Consider the following 21,622-nt stretch of genomic DNA (forward strand, 5'->3'; position numbering starts at 1 on the left):
TGACAGAGCGCAATCCGGTTATCTGACCGCGACCGCGGCCTCAAAGCTTGCAAAAAGCCACCCTTTGACTCCTTCAAATATTTGCGCTGACCGCAACCGAGCATTATTTTCAGTATAAACATTCATAATCCGCCCCTGGTTTGTGGGGTCAAGCGAGATTTCCAACTAACCTGTAACTTTCTAAAGATAAATACCTACTTACACAATCGAATTTAAACTGTGTTTTACGATTTAGACTCACTTGTACTTGTACGCGATACACGGCCGTCGTGAACGCTGCTCGCACTGTTAGTGCTTGAGAAAGGAGACCTAGGCTCTCCGAAACATGTCGCGCGAGTGACTTAAAACAAGTGAGTCTAAACCGTAACATTATTCAATTCTACTTACACAAGTACATATTATTTGTTTTATTACTATTGCTTGGACGTTTTCAACTGTCTTTCTTGCATATCTTATTAATAAAGAAGTAATGACTGACGTAATTGCTCTATTGGTTCTATTATTTCCGAGGGTTTTTTTTGTAAGAATTTTTTGGTTACTAGGTCACTAATTTATACCTACAACAAAAGGATAATGAGCAAATGTTTGGAAAATAACTATATGAAAAATTTGACATATGCGTAATTGCGTACCTAACAGTGTTTCGTTTTGGAACCAATGCACGCTGGAATTAGCAAACGTATACTTTGTCAGATTTCAACAATTAATTACATCAAGGGTTTATTTACCAACAATAAATTAGAGAGGATTTATTAAAATAACTACATTCACGCTTGATACATCAATTGAGACATTAGAGACCGTACGAACGTATCCTAAGCAAACTTGCGCGCACAAACAGTAAATAATTCTCGCAATACGGTGATTGCATTAAGGTGAGTTATCCGCGGAGTGATTAGATCCCGCCGTTTGCCGTCGCTTATTTGATGTAGTTCTAATATTGATAGCGTCACAGTGCCTGTGTCAATTTGTAACTGGTGGCAGGGATGCTTTGCTACCAGTACTTACCTCGCCTGGGTATCAAGGCATCTGCATGGTCTTAAGTTTATTTGCACGAACAATAATCATGTTATTTACTCCTAGTCATTTTTTGATGTGCGAACAGTTTGATAGTTATTTCTTTCTTTTTCTTAATATATTTATTTAATATTTCATATAAATTCCTCTTTTATTTTAATATATTTATTTTCATTTTTCATTCTTTGTGTATATTTTATGCATTTTGTTTGTGCATTCTTTGTGCATATGTCTAAAACGTAGTTTTTTAACCGACTTAAAAAGGAAGAAGTTATATTACCTTTTGTATGTTTGTTACTTCAGAACTCCGTCATGTGTGAACCAAATTGAAAAAAATATTATTTTTTTGGTTCAAAAGGATATCACATATACTTAAATGCTATGCTGATGTTTTTTCAGATACTTCACCTGACAATTTCCAAACGTAACACTGACAAGATTTTTTTACCGCGGCAATAAAATGATTTCCCACATTTCCAAAACCCTTCAGTCAAACTTCCATAAATATCAGAGCAGGCGGAAACAATTTCGCGGCTAACACAATTTTATTCGGGTATAAAAAACGGGCTCATCATGCAAACGCCAAGTCTGGGACGTGGCTCGCGGTAAAACAATTTATCTGAATCGACGGCGTTTGGCGCGGGCACGTGAATAAAATATGTCGCCGACTGTCACTCTTGTACTTGGCTGGCAGGGATGTGTCTTGTACAACTTCTTGGTTCATTTACCAGTTAAATATTATCGAATCAACGAGAACAGCATTAACTTGAGCGAATCACTATATTGCAATCTCTATTTGTCCAGTGTTAATAATAAATTAGGTACCTAATAAGGTTATGTTAAACAACCTTACTCTGATTAAAGACGAGAACTACATATCTAAAGGTTAATATTAAGATTAACTAATGGAATTATTAAAAATATACAGTACTGTAGTTTGATAGCTTCAAATTTATGATGCCATAACATACCGCACGAGTAACGTCAGAGCAGAGTTGATGTGGCAGACACATAAAAAAGAGATAAAAAATCCAACGTATTTTCAAGGCACTAGCAACCCTGATCACTAAATTTGACGGACAGGGAGCGACGGGAGCCTCAGGAATTAAGTCCCGGCGCCCGACAGATATATTCTAGTCGTATTTGCTCAAACTTATTCCCGACAATGATGGCGTCGGACGACGCGATGTGACGTGCGGGTAAACCGATAAGAAGCGCCCTCGGGAACTTGGCAACATGAAAATTAGGATATGCAATATTCAGGGGATTTTTGTGAATTGGTCGTAGTTTATTCAGTTAGAATTTGAATATACGCGACGTGTCAATTTCTCGGCTGCCGCGTTGGTGGCTGTCAACCTGGAAGGTGGGATTAAAGGAATTGGATTCAGGTAATTTTGTGGTTAAATATGGCAATATGGCACACGCAAATAGACTATGTTGTGTTGGCTCTGCCGTATCTCGTCGTTTGAATTTCCTGCTAGCGTCTCATTGTCTGCTCTTTCTGATTTCAACTGCAGTGGCATTGCTGGTGATGACTGTCATTGCCGTTGTTATTACGTGTTTGTATGAATGTGATTGACAGTGACATCACCTATCCTATTGCTGCATTGCTACATTAGCAATGCCAAGCAATGCTGTTGCAGTCGCAAGCAGAATGTAAACACACTCAAAATATGTACACTTACCTTAATTTATGGGGAATGAGGTCGTCTCTACATATTTTTAATATGTGGTCTGTTTCGATGTTTAACACCTTGAATATAACTATAGGGAGGTTTAATAACACATGTATAACACCGATATCTTTTTAACTGAATTTTGGATATCCCTGAGCTACAAAAAAAGGAAAATATCCGGGATTGATTTTAGGGCCTTTCTTTGGATAGAATTGCATCCCCTATAGGATTGGTTCCCGTTTCTATTTTAAGCCAAAATAATTCAAATATTATTTCTTAACCAAAACAGAAAATCATCATATGCACATATTGCACATGCTTTTCATATTGTATCTTGATTGCCACTCACACACTTCTTTAGCTTATTTGCCTACCTCCCACGCACTCAATCAACACCCCTCGAACGGCACTCTGCGTGCAGCAAGTGTATCGCTAATCAATGGCACTTTTAACCTGCGAAGTGTATTTTCCGGGCGATCGGGCATTAGCATTCCGCGGCCGCGGAGCCAACTCGATTTGCAAGCGCCTTGTTAAGGCATTAGCGGGTACGCGGTTGACAGGGATGGAGGCCTTCTTAAGCTCTGAGCCTTTTTTTACCCCATTGAAGAAGAAAGGAGGGTAATGTTTTGGAGTGTATGCCTATTGTAGCCTACTTAAATGTTTTGAGAATTTCACGAGAACTTAATTTAATTGACATAGGTATATTATTTTTGTATTTAGTACATTTTTTCAGTTTAGTAGCCTGAGATTTTGAGTAGCAATGTGGTTTCAATTAGAAGAATACTTAATTTAGAACGGATTTCAAGATATAGATGATACCACAGACCATAGAAAAAGCTTGCGGTTGCATGCAGTGGATACGAAACACAACTTAAAGGTACCACGATTGACAAAGATGATAGATATGTGGGTGGTATGCAAGTGGTATGATATCAGGCGAACAACTCCATATGCTATTTCCTGGACTTTGCGTGTTTATTACTATTTGCGCGTCAAGGAAGTCGATTCCAATTTAATAATATGTTATTGTTTGAAACTGGTTTTGATACGACCTTGACGATCGTCTTAGTGATTGGCGCGTATCTCACACACAATTTTCACTCTATTTCGCATGCATCATGAGCGATCGTCAGGGACGTATCAAAATAAGATGAAAACCGTAATAATTTGTTAAATCTGAATCGGGCTCCAGTTATTGCCAAACCAACTTAATCTAGGCTTACCTTGTGTGAGTCATCTATGTGTATGACGGATCCTCACAGACTTGGGGCCGATGGCAAGAAGTGAGATTTCTTCAATAACAACTAGATATTCTAAAAGAAAAGTAATAAAGCGCTTATGTTTCATTCTATTCATTGATTATTACATTAACAACAGGTACAGGTACACAGTAGGTAATACATTATGATTTATGAGGCATTTTTTTCATTTCGGAATTATTGAAGAACAATCTTGAAGTTTTCGTTTTTTTTTTAAGAAAAAGGGAATTACATCTGCTGCATGTCAATTGTTTCAGAATTCAACGATAATAACATTAATAACATAATAAGTATGGATAATATTCACTTAACTTTTTTATCTCAAATAGCTCCATCAAAGACCAATGACACGCCACATCCAAACCAATTGCTATAAAACTCCACCAGATATTTTCACAGTTAACAATTGAAACCAAAATACAGCCCTGTTCGAAGACAAAGGGTGTCCCAACCCTGTTGGAACAGAGAAAATGTCACTCGCGCTAAAGCGGTTGAATATTGATAAAATAAATATTGGAATACGTGACCGGCGGTGCTGGCTTTGTCTTCGGTGTTTGCCTTGCCGACTCATTGGAATTGCGCCTTCAATAGCGAGCTAATTTTATTGATAAAGTACCTGAGTTTAAATTGTGCTCATTCGTTTATGAAAATGAGGAGTTCTAGCGTTGAAAGGGGTTGGCAAACGGTATTAGTACTTAATTGTATTGTTAGCTGTGCGATTAAATCGTATTTTTCTGGTATTTGCAGTTCGTATTTGAGTTGTGTACCTACTATATTGTAAGTAATTAGTTTTTACGTACATTTGTATTTTGTCTGTGTTCCTAGTTCTTATTGTTGTTAATAAAAGGAACCTAAGCAAATTGAAGAGATGAGAGAAGCTTAAATTTACGTATAAAAAATTATTAAGTTTCATGTAAGTAAATAATTTTCCATGGTATCTATAATGGAGGAATCTCGGTTTATGTTTGTAATTAGGTTAAATTATGTATTTATAACAATTGCCAGCAAAACCATGGATCAAATGTTTTAAAAATTATATTATCCAACTAGCGACCCGCCCCGGCTTCGCACGGGTTAACAAATTATACCTAAACTTTCCTCATGAATCACTCTATTTATTAAAAAAAAACCGCATCTAAATCCGTTGCGTAGTTTTAAAGATCTAAGCATACATACAGACAGACAGCGGGAAGCGACTTTGTTTTATACTATGTAGTGATGATGATAGTGATAATCATCAACATTTGGTTACCTATAGAATTCAGGAAGTTTACGTACAAATACATCCGAGTCCTCGCTTCCAAACTACCTTCAAATATGTTCAATCAAGTAAACAGGCGAATAACCAGATTATCCTTCAGCAAACATGGAGTGCACAAATATACGGAACTAGCGGACATAATCCGATGTCCCGAACATCGCAGGAGCCGTCAATATGTACAACCATGCTCAAAAGTATTTCGTATATTAAAAGATAATTACTGATTCTCAATCTTGAAATTAAAAAAATTGCATAAAATTGAGTTATATTACCAAAATACACCGGTGCTGGACACTATCCTAATAATATTGTTTTCGGTTACCGCGATAGTTACTCGATATACGCGATATAATCCGTTTTAATAGTTTTTTAATAATTTTATTTCATGACTATCTTAATAGTTGAATCTCAATTCCGTGCAATACATTGAATAGAAGAGACAAACTGACTGTTAATCATCTGAATTTGGCTGTCAAGCACTGGCACATATATCTTTTACGATATGTAATTCAATCCTAAATATCATAGGTTTCATATCATCTAGAGATATCGGCTCAAAAGGGCCTGCTACGCAAGTACGCATAGGTAGTGCGAAAGTCTGATAGACCCACTTTTGAACCGCCACAGCATCAGATGAAAGTCACCAGTTTTTTTACGCATTGAAAGGATGGCCCACACTAGACCGGGCCGTGCCCAGGCCAAGGCGTCTGACATGTCATTTTCTATGACGGCTGATCGGTGATCATTAACTTGTTAAAATAAGTTCAAGGTAGGAAGTACCTAAATGCTCGATTTAAGTTTTGAGTCTTGTATGAAAAAGACATGGGTGCTTAACACTTTTCGCTAAGGCTGTACTGCTACAGTTTGCTTAGCTGGACACCTCTCACTTCAGTCAACACTCACTGGCTTACAAATTTAGGGATTTCTGAGCGATTTTCAAATAATCCGGCGTTGGAGAAAATCTAAGTTCTAGGTGATAGGGATAGGAAATTGTTTAGATGGATTCTTTAAGTCGTGATGACTTAACAACCAGCCCTGTTTAATTATGAAATTTGTGAATGAAGATATATTTTTGAATGAAGGTTGGCTGCTTTGGATTTAATCATAAGAGCGTTTCTTTTATTTTTTGCCATTTTTATATATTGTTACCCATTTTGCCACTTTTGTGTTATTTCTACTCAGAATCACGAGCTCTTTCGATCCTAATGGGATAAAAAAACATTAAGAATGTGAGAAAGTTTGAAAAATTTATGGAAAATTTAGCACACTTTTTCCTGCTACAAGCTGACTAGAAATAACAAAAAAGTGGCACAAAAGGTCACAATATATATAAATAGCAAAATATAAAGAAACGCTCATAAATAATAAGTACCTTCATAAATTAAGAAAGCTGGGACTACAGCGGGCTCAGCACGGTTCCATTTTTATCGACTATGCCCGTCACTTTCGCACTTTCCTACTTGTTAGAACGTGACAGGCATGGTGATAAACGATAAAAATTCTACCGTGCTACTAGGGCTGGTTCGAAATCAGCTATCTCGTTAGATTTAGTCGCGATAACTGCCCTCTACTTATTAATTTCCTTTTCCCTAAAGATTATATTTCGCACCGTTTGTTGCGGATATCCATTATGGATTTTTGAAGAATATTGCGGATTTAGTGCATGGATTAATTTGATCTCGATAAATAAGGTTTGCTTAGGGAAAGATATTTAATTAGACATTTCAAAGTTACGGCCAAAAGTTGTCGTTTTGGCTTGCATGTCGGGTTTAAAGAGCATGGAATTACCCGGGTCTGGCAATGGATCTGACAGATCTCCCTAATCTTCCTCAATTCGGATTTAAATTGAAAACCCTACGGAAAAGGCGTCTTGCTATGGAAAATGTTAATGCAAAATCTCATATGACGAAGACGATATTTAGCAAAAATTGTCCATAATAAAAATTAGACGACCTGTCTAATGTTGTGATTGATAAGATTTACTAAGGGTCGGTTGCACCAAACTGTTTGTCTTTGTCAAAGAGATCGCTAAACTTTATTGTATGGAGAGTTTCATAGTAAACCGCCGCGGCGCGCCGGGTGACGTTGATCAGTCTGTCAAGAACGGATGGTGCAACTGGCACTAAGTAGTTAGGTATGTTAGTTTAGGAAGAAAATAAAAGAGAATTCCTGTTACAGGTATCACTACTACCAGAAAAGTTGGTTAGGTTAAAACTCTTAGGGAATCGAACTACTATCAAAAAAGCGAAAACTGCGACTTTTACCGAATCGAACGGCTGCCTGAAAAGGAGTCAGCGAATGTGTTAAAATTTTATTTAGTGATTTTGTAAAACTAGTTATGTGATCGAAAATATGAGCAACAATCCTGAATGATATTTTACGTACCTATGACCATTTGTAAATGGTTATTTGTGGAATAAAAAGTATTCAGTTATTCAGTAACAACAATGCTAACAACTCCAACCTCATGCCCTAACTGCAATCTGAAATGCACACATGCATGGTCAATTTCAGGCTGTAAAGTGTAAGTATTGGGAATTTAATTTTGACTGTTTAAGGTTACCAACATCAACAGCGACTGGCGCCAACCAACTAGCTGCTGACCGTGCCCCACTGACAGGTTCCCAACTCCGTAATGCCGCAGTTTTGTCGCGGCCAAATTTGCTTATCGCCGATGCATCGGCTAATTTGGCCGTGAATGATCCGCCGGCGACGCTTTTGTGCCTTGTCCTCGATTCTAATTGAAATTTGAAACTATTTCGGGCATAGGACAATGCGGCATTGTCCGCGTGTCCGGCGGTGTTTGCCAGCTTTATTAATTCAAGTGGGCGTGGCCGCGTGTGGGCGGGGTTGTGGGCGTGGTGAGCGACGCGCGGCCCGCCCACCGGCGCGGCGCAGACGGCTACGTTCGGCGGCCGCATCGCTCAGTCGCTCTGACGACGCGACGCGAATTGCAACGCTCACCCGCGATCGAACTCGCTACCAACTTTATTACGTCAACTGCATTTCCAAATACTCACACTAACAGGAATCATCTTAAGATAACTGTAACTTGAGATCAACCTAAGACTATAATTTTGGTAGGAACTCTGTATCGTGTTCAACTAGTGTCGGTGGGCGTCCGTGGAGGGCGCCACGTGTTTCTGACAGTTGGTGTTGTCACACTACCCAACACACGCGACTTAAGGTGAGTGTATGATTTCAGGAAAACGTATGAATGACAATTCCTGGGTAATCTTCAGTATTGTTTATTGTTTAAGTATCACGAAGAACTAACTCATCAACCTATTTTTCGACCGATTGGGAAGTTCAATGAAGAGAAAATAGTTTATATAATTATAGTTAAAGGTCTAAAATTTGTAGCAGAACATTGAAATTGTTATTTTTTTTAATTAGGCTGTTAGTGAAATGTCACTAGCTCCGACTCTTTTAGATGAAACTTTCCAATAAAAACCAAACTAAATAATGAGATCGTCCTGTCGTTGTATATGTAACATACGAATCCGTTAACAATAGTCTCCTCACTTTGATTGCAAAAAGTGTTTGAGGAACTCCTCATAGGTACTGTGATGTGATGCTGATGTAGGTAAGTTTGTATTTTAATTGAATTTCCGTCATTAGTGTGAGTATAAATATCAAGCTTGCAATTAAATTAAATACTTAATTAAATAACCCTCACTATACCACAATCATTAATCTTCGAGAAGAGTACATGTTTTAATTAGTCTACGAGTACGTGTCTAGCACATATGCACATTGGACAAAGCTATACTATGGCGATCTGAAAACGACTTTAAGTTCGTCAGTGTTAAGGTCGATTTTAGATTGCCACGCATTTTGTTTAAAAGTATATATTCGTATTGTGTAAGTTGGCATATCTCAAGTTGACTGAACAAACACAGTTAATTGGACAATAAAAATATAAATCAAGTGCTATTAATTTAGTTGTTTCTTTCTTAATTTAACGAGAGCGGTATAGTTGATGTCTGGGGTTTAATCACAGGTTATTTAATTGCATTTGTAATTAAAATAAATGATAGTAGGTAATTAACGTAGTTAAATTAAAACTTATGACGGTAACGTTTCTTGTGAGGGATGTCTAATTAATGGTCATATATGAAATTGTAGGGTGTGTCGCTCTGTTTATCCAAGTAATGTTATGATATGATATAGTAATTGCGGTTTTGCAGGATACTATATTATTATTATAGGGTGCATTGGGCTAAATCCGACTACGGTGTAATTTTGAAAATGGCAAATATCTACTAAACTAGAAAAGCTTTCTACTGTGTAGCAACAGTACGCAAGATGCCATGTAAGCATTGCAGTGGCATAAGTATGCTAAAGTATGAAGTCTTTCTAGTTTAGTAGATATTTGCCATTTTCAAAATTACCCCGTCTTCGGGTTTACCCCAATGCACCCTACCTTTATTGTGATTGTTACAAAAACAAGACCTTGCAAATGCAGTAGTATATTAATCTACTATAGCAACTACGCATCCAACCACAGTTATACATTTAAATAATAATATATTATTAGTAATGATATTTTTTATTTGATATGTATTTGATATGAGTTTTTTGGAACTTATGTACGAAATATCATTTGATATTTACCAGTCGCTTTTCGGTGAAGGAAAACATCGTGAGGAAACCGGACTAATCCCAATACGGGCCTAGTTTACCCTCTGGGTTGGATGGTCAGATGGCAGTCGCTTTCGTAAAAACTAGTGCCCACGCCAATTACTGGGATTAGTTGCCAAGCTGACCCCAGGCTCCCATGAGCCGTGGCAAAATGACGGGATAACTCGAGGAAGAAGAGAGATATGTATTTTTTATTGATTTTTGTGGGGTTAGAATTTTATTTTTATATCAATAATTATAAAAATGCATAACCTGGCACCTAAAAGAAATATGGAATAAAATAATATTGTCAGGCTGATAATATTATTCGATAGGTACCCACATCCCACTATGACTGGGTACAGGACATTCATGCATGAGAAGGATTAAGGTATATAGTAAATTAAAGCTGTTTGGTCTTTCACATAGCTACAATTAGGAATTATTTCAAAAGTTTTGTGTAAGTTCCAGTCTTTGTAAGAAATTATTTATTGCTAAAAGAAATGTAGGTATGTCACTTTATTCCACATAAACAAGTTTAATAAAAAAGTCAAAACCAAGTAGAAAATGTAATAATTATATGTACAAATAACTTATCTCTAAAACTAACTATCTTACCTCTGAAAGAGATCTCTAAATAAAATAAAGGAAAGATATGATTTTTTATTTTTTACTTATGTATTTTATTTATATGCAGTTATGATCAAACGCCTCCATTAGTGATTTGACTCTTTAAAGCGCAAAAAACGTTTCGTTGTCGCTTAACTGAGCTGTCCTAGTTTAAACAGCTACCGTAAAACGGAGTGAGTAGGTTTCGCGGGGAGAGGTGGGTTATGAATGGGGAGAGAAGGTTTGAGAGGGGGGTGAGAAGGGATTTTAAGGCTACTGCTACCAAAATAATGTATTCCAATTTAAAATGGAGCTATAGTAATACGCATAATAAAAAAAATTCGACCCAACAATCTTCCAAAATCATCTTTGTATGAAAACCCCTCTCACCCCAAATACGAGGCACTACGGGTGAGGTGGGTTTTCCTCTTTATCGTCAAAGTTATGAAATGGAACTACCCAAAATAAAATAAAAACTAAAATACAAACGTCCGGAACACTTATTATATATGTAGGCGGTGTTCAGTTTTCATATGTAAAAATAAAATGTTATCGAGGTTTGAATTTCAGTTTTGACCCTACTCACCCCATTTTACGGTACAAAATAAAGGGCACCTCAAGTTAAAATATAAGTAAACTATGCAAACATACTTTATTTTAAATCACAAATATCCCGCAATTCACTGAATTCAATCCAATAGTGAGCCGATTTGTCGAGGCAATTTAGACGAACAAATCAGTCGTCATGAGGTTTGCTGGCTTGCGGCGCGGAAAAATGCCGCCCAAACCGTGTCGCGGGCGGCGGGCCGCCCCGCGCCCTTATCGCACAGGGTTGCCAGGGTGGGAAATACGGATTTCACACAAAAATTCAATACTAGAGTCTCTGCGGAAAGAGAAGAGTCGTGAAATGTACGGGGCCCAATACATTCCACGACTCTTCTCTTTCCGCACAGACTCTAACAAACGGACACAACTAAATGTTGACTAAGTATAGGTAGAACATACATACATTTGTGAGGCCTCAGAATATCATAATAGTTAGTACAATTTAAGTCAATAAAATATAATACATACAATATTTTAAGATAAAATGCTTCAATACAAGTACAATAAGAAGTTATTTTTTTCGTTGTTATTTTAATGTAGTTTGAATTCTTACTAGATGTTTTTCCAAAAAATGTATACAAAAACCTAACACGTTGAATTAATCTTTTTTCTAAATTGAATTAATGTTCAGAAAAACATTACAACGTCTTCTATACAGCCATCAAGATAAATAATTTCAACTTCCATTTCTATATTTAAGAAATAGTCTAACCATTTCCGCCATTAAAAGTATTAAAACCAGCAGGAAATTTAAAAACTACATAGAGTGAGACCAAGAAAAGTCTGCAGCGATTTTGATAGCCCACGCAGTGCAAGTATTATTTTAAACGTCAAACTTCCATGAAATAATGACGTATAAATAACACTTGCACTGCGTGGGCTATCAAAATCATTGCAGACTTTTCTTGGTCTAACTCTACCGAAAACGTAAAAAAAAACACAAAGTAAGTGCTCTTCCCAACCCTGACAACCCTGATCAAATCATCGCTGACAGTGTCGCCGAGTTTTATTGGCCGCGATCTTTTTATGGCAATCGGAGGATCGTTTTGCCATTCCTATTGAGAGGGTGCTTTGTCCCGCGGTTTTTGTCCTACTCGACTTTTTATCCACTGAATTTTTATACTGAGGAAAACTGAGGCGGATAATGAATTTCAATTGTTTTTGGGGAAATTTCAATGGGGTGAAGTGAAGGTATCCGTTTAGCAATTGTAAAACGGGTTTTCCCTGTTTTTAAGTACTAATAACTAAAGGTAGAACAAAATACGATTCGTTTGATACCATAAAGGGACCCACTGATTAAGAGTCCGCCGGACGGTATCGGCCTGTCGGTTGTTCGGAACTGTCAACTTTTTGTTCTAACAGGCCGATACCATCCGGCGGACTGTTAATCAGTGGGGCCCTTTACATTCGTTTCGTTATCTATTAAATATTTGTTTTCTTTTAAGATATATTTTATATGCTATATGTACCTTTTAATCTATGGACCTCTAGTTGTCTGAAAAAAGCTTATCATTTCAATACCAAAAGTAATTATAAAATTTCAGCTAATACGTAGGCACACTATACAAATTATCTACTTTTGTATTACACGATTTAAATTAATAGTCTTTGTCAAGATATTTGTGTGTATACGTACGAGGGGTGTTCAAAATATTCTCGGTATGAGAATGAAAACAAACAAGTACGAAAAGTTTGATATTTTTATTTTTCAATATACTCCCCCCCTATGTTCATACACTTAAAAGATCGATCAATTATTTTTTTTAATCCTGCATAAAAATATTTTTTATCTTTGGTGTAAAAATGCTCCTCCACTGCCGCCTTCAATGCTTCATCATCGGAAAATTTATTTCCACGCAGATCCTTTTTAAGATTGGGGAACAAAAAGAAGTCGCTGGGGGCTAAGTCCGGACTATACGGTGGGTGAGTAACAGTTTCAAACCCACATTCAACAATGGCTGCCTTGGCAATATGAGCAGTATGGACGGGGGCGTTGTCATGCAGAAGCATAACACCTTTGGTTAACTTTCCTCGCCTCTTTTCTTTGATTGCATCCTTTAATTGACGTAGAATGTTAGCGTAGTACTGTCCTGTGATATTTACACCTTTTTCTTTATAATCGATCAGTAATACTCCTTCACAATCCCAAAATATCGTGGCCATGACCTTGCCAGCTGAAGGGATGACCTTGAACTTCTTGGGATGAGCTGAACCCTTAATGTGCCACTGCATGGACTCTTGTTTACTCTCTGGGTCATAATGATGAACCCAGGTTTCATCTCCAGTAACTATTCTTTGCAGCACCTCATCAGGATTTTCACCGCACAGGTCAATAAAATCGGAACAACAAGCTACACGCATGTCTTTTTGAATCCGAGTCAGCATTCGCGGAACCCATCTTGCACTTACTTTTGACATATTAAGATGGTCATGGATAATATCATGTACGGTACCAATAGAGAGATTGGTTACTTGTGCTATAGATTTTACCTTCACTCGACCATCTTCCAATATAAGTTTTTCCACTTTATCAATATTTTCTTGTGAAGTAGCTACTACAGGCCGGCCAGGTCTAGGGTCGTCTTCAACACTCTCCCTTCCACGTTTAAACTCGCTTGACCACTTTTGAATGGTAGATAAAGAAGGAGCAGACTCACGGTAAACACAATCCATTTCCTCTTTTATGGTTTTTTGATTTTTACCCTGTTTTGTCAAGAATTTTATCACGCATCGATGTTCTAATTTAGTTAACATTGTCAATTCCCACATGATGTTCATGTTTGTTCAGCAATTGCAGAAAAACAAAAGAACATCTCGGTTCGAATTATACTTTTTTTTAATGTCAATGAATAAACCTTAGCGGCCAGTAACGAAAGAAATTTTAGAAGAGGTTGTAAGATATCAATACCGAGAATATTTTGAACGCCCCTCGTAGCTATAGACAAGGTTGCAGCTGACTGTACCTGTTTGTTTCGCTCTAATGATCGCGCGACATATCGCGTCGCACCGCGTTGCGTTTCAAAGCGTAATGAGCATCGCTGCGATAAACTATGCCTGGTATAAAATGACGGAATTACCAAACACTTGCTGAGGAGTTAAGACCTTTTATAGAAAACGGACTAAAATCGCCTGTGCGATACGGTTCAACACAAAAGCTGCATAGCATTGTTAATATTAAACTGTAACGTTATGTCGATGCGGCGAATATTCAAATTTATATTTTACTAGCGACCCACCCCGGCTTCGCACGGGTTAACAAATTATACATAAACCTTCCTCTTGAATCACTCTATCTATATTTAAAAAAAACGCATCAAATTCCGTTGCGTATAGTTTTAAAGATCTAAGCATACATAATAGACAGACATACAGCGGGAAGCGACTTTGTTATATTTATACATACTATACAGTGATCAATACTTATATAGTGTCTGAAATCTAATAACTCTTTAATGTTCCATTGTGCCTTTGTGGAAGGCCGTATCAGGCAGACGTAAATGAAGTATCCGCCCTTTAAAATCATACGTATTTGGGCCATTTTAGATTTAATTAGTAAAAAGAAAGCATACACCCAATCAGAAGTATCAGAACCTCCCACGTTGGAATTGATAATATACGGGCATATAATAAAATCCGTATAATTTAGAAACTTGTACTAATATTCTAAAATTAAAAAAAAAAAAAAAACCTTCTATTTTTAGAGATACAGTGAAACCTGGATAAGTGAGACTTCAAGGGACGAGCAGATTTGTCTCACTTAAAGAGGTATTTCACTTACCCAGGCTCTCAGTTAGCCAGGTACGAATAAATGTCTGTCTCATTTACAGAGGGTCCCATTAATAGAAGTGAGAATAGAGGATATATTTCAGTTATAGAGGTGGTTAATAAGATATTTTGTAATTATCTTTAAAAATAAATAAGGTAAAATAATCCTGTCCCTAAATATTTTTTAAGTCTGTTTAAATATTTCTTTGAATTTATTTTGAATGATTCTCCAAAGGATAGATTTTTTCAATTCAATTTGATACGGACTTCATTGCGTCTTAGAAATGTATTAAATTAAAATCTGTTTATTCGTGTTACTTATCAAAATTTCAGCTTTCGTTTCGATAGTTTTAACTACATAAAGTAACTAAATGAAACTTGAAGTCGTTTAGACACAATTAAGCAAATGCGGAATTTGTGCATAGACTAAGAGTTAGTAAGAATACGGAAATTGATCAATAAAGTCCAAGTTAGAGGTCATAGATTGACGTTATCTCAGATACAGAGGTCAACTCCTATACAATTAAAAAAAAAACAATTAGGAAAATGTAATCTTATAAATATAGTCTCAGTAAAAGAGGTAAAATACACTCTCTGTCTCACTTATAGAGGTAAATGTGACTATAAAATCACAACAGCTAATCCCAGATATAGAGGTTCGTTTTATCTCACTAACAGAGGTAAATCAGTGCTAAAGTGTCGGGACCGCACCATGAGTCCCAGCTATAGAGGTTTCTCACTTATCCAGGTCCCACTTAACCAGGTTTCACTGTAACTTCTATTCTAAGTTCTAACGTAAAATTTCCTCATTTTGTTATAGATTTTGAATAACTTTCTTTAAAGTATATATCTAATCATAAATAATACTCGCTTGTATATAATACATGTATAAGTAAGTACATAAAGTACATAGAGACAAAGGATGGTAGCTGGTACTTATAGCTCAGGTTTATACCTAATTTAAGTATCAGCGAAAGATCTTGGACAGAATGTAACATATCTTAAGAAATTATGTATGTGATGTAACCTTTTGAACTTTGAACTTAATAAACTTCATCTTATCTTATCTTATCTTATCTTATTATGCATTTAGGTACACAGTAATTTGAATCAGGCTGAAGTAATAAAAATATTTTTCTTGTTCTGGAAATCATTCCCTGAGATGTGAAAAAAGGCAGACTAAGTCGCGGGCAAAAGCTTGTTGGAAGTAAATATAATCACGAATTACGGAGGCGTAACGTAACGAGCTATTAGTACCCCGGCTCTCAGAAGGATTAGGGCTAAGTACGTGGGAATAAGATATTAATTAATACGACATTATTCTAATTAACAGTCAACTAATTGTAAACCTACAGCTAATAAAATAACTAACAATTACCTAAGCTTAGTTTACTTATATTTTATATCTCTAAGATATAGGTAAGTAAATCTTGTTATGCTAGTTTGATGATGAGATTAAATGAAAATTAAATTAATTAAGGAAAAAAATATCCCGCCATCAATATATTTATTTACATTTTGACCAATAGTGTCACCACGAACTTCAATATTGACTTTGATGGGTCCATCGTTCGTTTTGCTAGCCAGATAGCAAATTCATTACATGACATAGTAAATTTTGTAGCAAATTCGGTGTAGCGCGTTAAACGGATATGTAATTATGTACTTATACCTATTTCCAGCTGGAATTTGAATTAGAGTTAATGACTGATGAATATTAACTCTACTCCGGCTACGTTGCTCAGTTACAAAATTAGCAACACTAAACTCAAACAAAACAAAATATAGTATTTGTTACTATCAAATGGACCATTCAAAGGCGCCGCCATTATCAGATTCATAATACATCTATTAGATATCTTTTAGACATCACCAAGATACGATAACGATATGTTTAAGACCTTACCTGTCAAATTTGCCATTTCCGCGATTCTGGAGATACTCTTGAACGATTTCCACAAGATATGACTTAGAGATCCAATTCACATCTAACAGATATCTAACACTATCAAACGTAAAACATTGGTTGCCCGAATTGCGCTGCAAAAGAGAACAAGTTGAAATCTAAACTATAACGTATCTAGAATGGATCTAGTACGTGTCGTCTCTTGTGAATATCTTGAAGTTCGAATACGGCAGTAAGTTTCATAACATCCGAGCATGCATTATTTACGAAGCTCCGTCATTCACTAACGACGCGTCATTAGAGCCGATAGCGTAACGTAAACGTCAGCGTTAGACCTACCGACGTCACCTACGTGTCCCTAACTGTGATAAATATTTAGTAAAGCCAGTTTTTTAACTCGACAAAGCAGTTTGGGAACAATTCATATCATCTTTATTATCGAATTTAATCGAATCTTTATTATGTTTTGAATTGTTTTTTTATGAAGTCACACTATATTTTGTATTATATACTATGTATTTTATAGACATCGGTTCGATACAGACCTCAGCCAGTGGAATTTGTGGGTTTTTCCTTAGTAGAATATATGACATCTATTTCAGTTTATAAACCGAGCTTGATTGACCAGAAATAGCTTATAAATGCATATCATACATTGTTTATCTATTATCTTTTTAAAATCTTCGTCTCTGATATCACTGTGGGCGCACTTTAATACTTTAAACAATACCTATTATTATGTACTTATAAATATGTATACAGACAGCAGTGATAAGCTAATTGTTTTGCTGACTGTACATTCTTGCATATCTTGATTTCAAAAACTTGACTATTATTAGGAAAACAATTATAAATGGGTGTCCCTGTTACTATAATGACTTAAAAAGTATAGGGCTCGACACGCCGGGATTGGAAATTAAATAAAACACACTATACAACCCATTATAATAATTTTATTTAATTAATAACTATAGGGTTAGACGACCAAAGAATTAAATATGAAAACAATTTGTTAACCTTTTTTAATCACTTAACAGATACTCGTTACTGCACACGCGGACAAATAATACGGGTCAGTTTGTAAAACTAGAATAGAATGTCTCCTAAAATGTTAGAGCTATTCCTAATATTTATTACAAAGAAACATTCATTATCAAATAAACAATTAACCCAACTGGTTAGTGGAACTACCCAAAAAAAAAAACAAAAACTAAATACAAACGTCCGGAACACTTATTATAGGTATCGAGGTTTGAATGTCAGTTTTGCCCCTACTCACCCCATTTTACGGTAAATGCCTGAAAGCGTTATTCGTATATGCTGTATTTAAATAACACACAACTACAACTTATATATAATTTAATTCACATATTCAATCCAATCAAAAGAAAAGAGTTAATTTATCCTTTATTTTTCTGTTCAGTAAAACCCGACGTTAAAAGACTGTCTAAAATGCTTACACTTTCCAAGTCCTAATGAAACTATCCGTATGGTAATGGCGGCGCTAAATTAGAGCTAAAACTAAGCCACGTTATGACACGCGCATAACGAGCTGCCATCATTATTAAGTATTGTTTACATGTTGTTAGCTGCATTCAGCTACATTTTAAGATAATGATGTGTAAGCTCGCTAGTTAATGTAATAGGTTTATGTGTGAAGTAATTACTGGGCTTTAATGTAAAGTCTATTCAGAAAATTGTAAATAAATATGTGAAGCGCTTGTTTGCTGCTCTGGCTCTATTGAACAACTCCTATATTTATAGTAATTTTTATTAAGTTTCGAAATATACATTTTCATTGGGTAAGTAGTGCTTTCGTATGAAGAGTTTGTTAGATAAACTTCGGGCATTGTTATTGGATTTACATTATCACACGTTGTATGGAGTTCATTTATACAATTAATTGTAAGTGACTTAATTACGGAGGTTTTCTACTACATGTTGTTTTTTATATTAATATATCACCAAAAAAATTGAGAAAAATTTGACTTAAGGATATTTGATAAATTTCTGACATATTCATTTTCCATAATATTTAAACAAGTTAGGTTACAATTTAATTAAATGTTGTTGCTTTGAAGCAAGTTACTCCATTTACAGATAAACTAGCAATTTAACCTTTTCCACGCCGTGTCAAACACTAAAGCTGTCACTCAGGCGCCACATCATTGAAGTGTCAAAACTGAAGTTGAACTTTATGTATATGCACGTAGGTCGATGTTGCTCTGTGGTCTGTGACCGATTAATCGGTCTTTGGCGTTGAACCTACGGTGCGGATATATCGGTAATTGGCGTCCAAAAGGTTAAAAAAACCGTTGGTTTAAAAAATCAGAAATAAATCGTTCACTAAACAAAGAACGTAGGTACTCGTACTAGACTACTAACACATAACTACGTGTCAGAATCTATCAGTACCTAAGCAGAAATAAAATTATCTCCCAGGTACAGATGACCTGTCGACGTTCAATTATAAAAATTATGTTTATTCAAACTAATCATATATAATAAGAGCCATAAAACATGATTTCCCGCGGGTAATGATAGTCGGAATCGTATTGATAAATACGAACCTATTCATTATAGGATACGACTCCGATGAGACGAGGTAACGTACAATTAGGGACATTGGAGGCGGTCATTTTCAGTAATTCATAATGTATGTTAATTATGGAGGGGCCTTCGCCTCAGGCGAGAGCTGACGAATCAATGTAGATATACTAGGGTACCTATAACAATGGTGCGGATTGCTTTTTTAATTGTATACACTTTTATTTCATACGTGTATCGAAATCTGTATGTTTTATAATTTTCATTCAACGTAATTTCGTCATGGGTCACATCATCATGGGTCATTTCGTCTCAGAAATATCTTAAAGTGATGTATCAAAAATTATATCCTTTTTTGATAAGTGCATGTTTTAGAGTTAATATTAGAAGTCAGTAATGTTAAAAAACTGCGCGTAAGCAGATCGTGTCTAGTGATACCTATGTCCACGGCAATATTTTAATTTCAGGAGAACCATGCCTTTGGCAAATAAGCAGCAGTAGACTGGCTATATTACCCGCGAAAATAAGGTTTAATATGCGTATGCATTGTCGATTTTAAGTAGTTCGATACCTTAAATAAGACTTAAAATATTTTATTGAACATGACTTGTAGGACCCAATTCGATTTAGTTATACTAAGTTTAAGAGAGAAATACCTCAAATTAAAGTATCCATTTCTAACATTAAAACATAATAATCAGTTAATCATACCAGCGGGTATCCAGTTTTCTTCTACCTAGCGTTATCCCGGCCCTTGCCAGGGTCCGCTTTCCTATTTGCGTTTCTCCACTTTGCGCGATCCTGGGTATCCAGTATTTAATCTCAATAGTCAAGTACGTATATGATCCTGTAATAAACTAATTAATTACTTAATTAATAAAAGTCCACAAATGTACAAATTCGAAGACCGACTGTAAGCCGAGCAGCCATATTTGATACCGCGCACACTACTCACAATACTTTTGTGTGTTTTTCACGGCTTCAACGAGCGCGATACTGAAAAGCCTCAGGCTCCTAATTAGGCTGAAGCCGGACGTGCCAATTAATTCAAGTTTCACTCGCAAAGTTTGCTGCATCAATTAATTTCATACTTAATTAGCAAGCAGCCGTTCCGGACAAAACCGCGTCTACGAAAGAAAGGCTAACGATGCTCGCCCGCGGCCCGGGCCCACTACGCAGCACCAATTATACGCCAGCTTTGTTGCATACAACCCCCCGCCCCGCCACCCTCTATCGCGGATCATTCAAACGCGTAACGACCCACAATGCGAACATTCATGATTTCTGCACATCTTCGCTTTTCTATTGTCAGAGGGGCTGTCTGACGTGGGCTTTAAATTTTCCTTCACTAAGAAGAGCCTAGTAGAACACTCCGAGTACTTTTAGCCCATGTCTGTAACTTGAAAACGAATTAATATATTTAAACATTTTATTTTCGTTGCAGGTATACATAAATCTACAAGTCTGCATAGTGTGGCATCTGCTGCATGTAGATAAACGCTTCACATGGTACCTTCATCATTTTAGAAAAAGAGGTATAGGTACCTATGTAAAAAAAATAAAAAATAGAAAACTATTCAACACCACTATTTTTATTTTTATAACTGCTGCTCCATGTAACTGTTATCTCAATTTTCTGACGACAATAATTCACTAGCACACTAGAGACGTTATTAGGTCGGTCAATCATTCCGTACCGCCAAGAGTTATCTCACAAATTTCAACTGCAATAAATGCCCCGTAACTTAGCCTAATTGGAGTCTGTAGATTTTAAACAAAAATCTTACAGTATGTCTGTTCTTGCACAAAGGGATCTGTTTCGTCAGAAAAGTACTCAAGATAAGTTCTTCTTGAACAGAGGGGACAGATATAAAGAGAAGTGGAGAAATCTAGCCAGAATGAATTTATTACAGTCATTTAGCCTTTAAATAACCCGCCGTGTCGCGTATATTCCTGTAAATTTGTTGCAGCGGTTTCGTTAATTTTTATTACGCTGTTTCCCGCTCCTTGATGTATTTCGGTATTTTGTCGCAGACAATATACATTGCTAGCTTTTCTAGTTGCTTTGTATGAAAAGCGTTCGGCTTATTGTTTAACTAAAAAGCGTTTTTTGGGGGAATATTTACTAGTATTTCACTATAGACGCTACTTGAAAAAATACGTTGAAATGATGTTTCGTTATCGGATTTAACTAGGAAGAAGAAGGTAAAAATTGCATACCGACAACTAACTTTTGCTCTGTGACTTTGGAGGCTTTTATTGTTAAGTGCCACTTGACAGTTATCATTTTTGTGGACGAAATTTTCTCTGGGCACTTAGTTTATTATCTACTAAAGTAAATTAAGTAAGTGTA

At 36.2% G+C, this 21,622-nt stretch overlaps 1 protein-coding gene across 1 annotated transcript in view; it reads left to right on the forward strand.

The window, feature by feature from the left end:
• The first annotated feature begins 8,272 nt into the window (after positions 1 to 8,272).
• The window catches only part of LOC134648372 (LIM domain transcription factor LMO4), a 239,380-nt gene continuing 226,030 nt past the window's right edge, over positions 8,273 to 21,622 (forward strand). Inside the window, exon 1 of the mRNA XM_063502900.1 lies at positions 8,273 to 8,400. The gene's annotated coding sequence lies outside the window, so the exon portion shown is untranslated. The remainder of the gene's footprint in view (positions 8,401 to 21,622) is intronic.

Source organism: Cydia amplana, chromosome 5 (genome assembly GCF_948474715.1).
Source record: "Cydia amplana chromosome 5, ilCydAmpl1.1, whole genome shotgun sequence".
NCBI classification, from domain to species: domain Eukaryota; kingdom Metazoa; phylum Arthropoda; class Insecta; order Lepidoptera; family Tortricidae; genus Cydia; species Cydia amplana.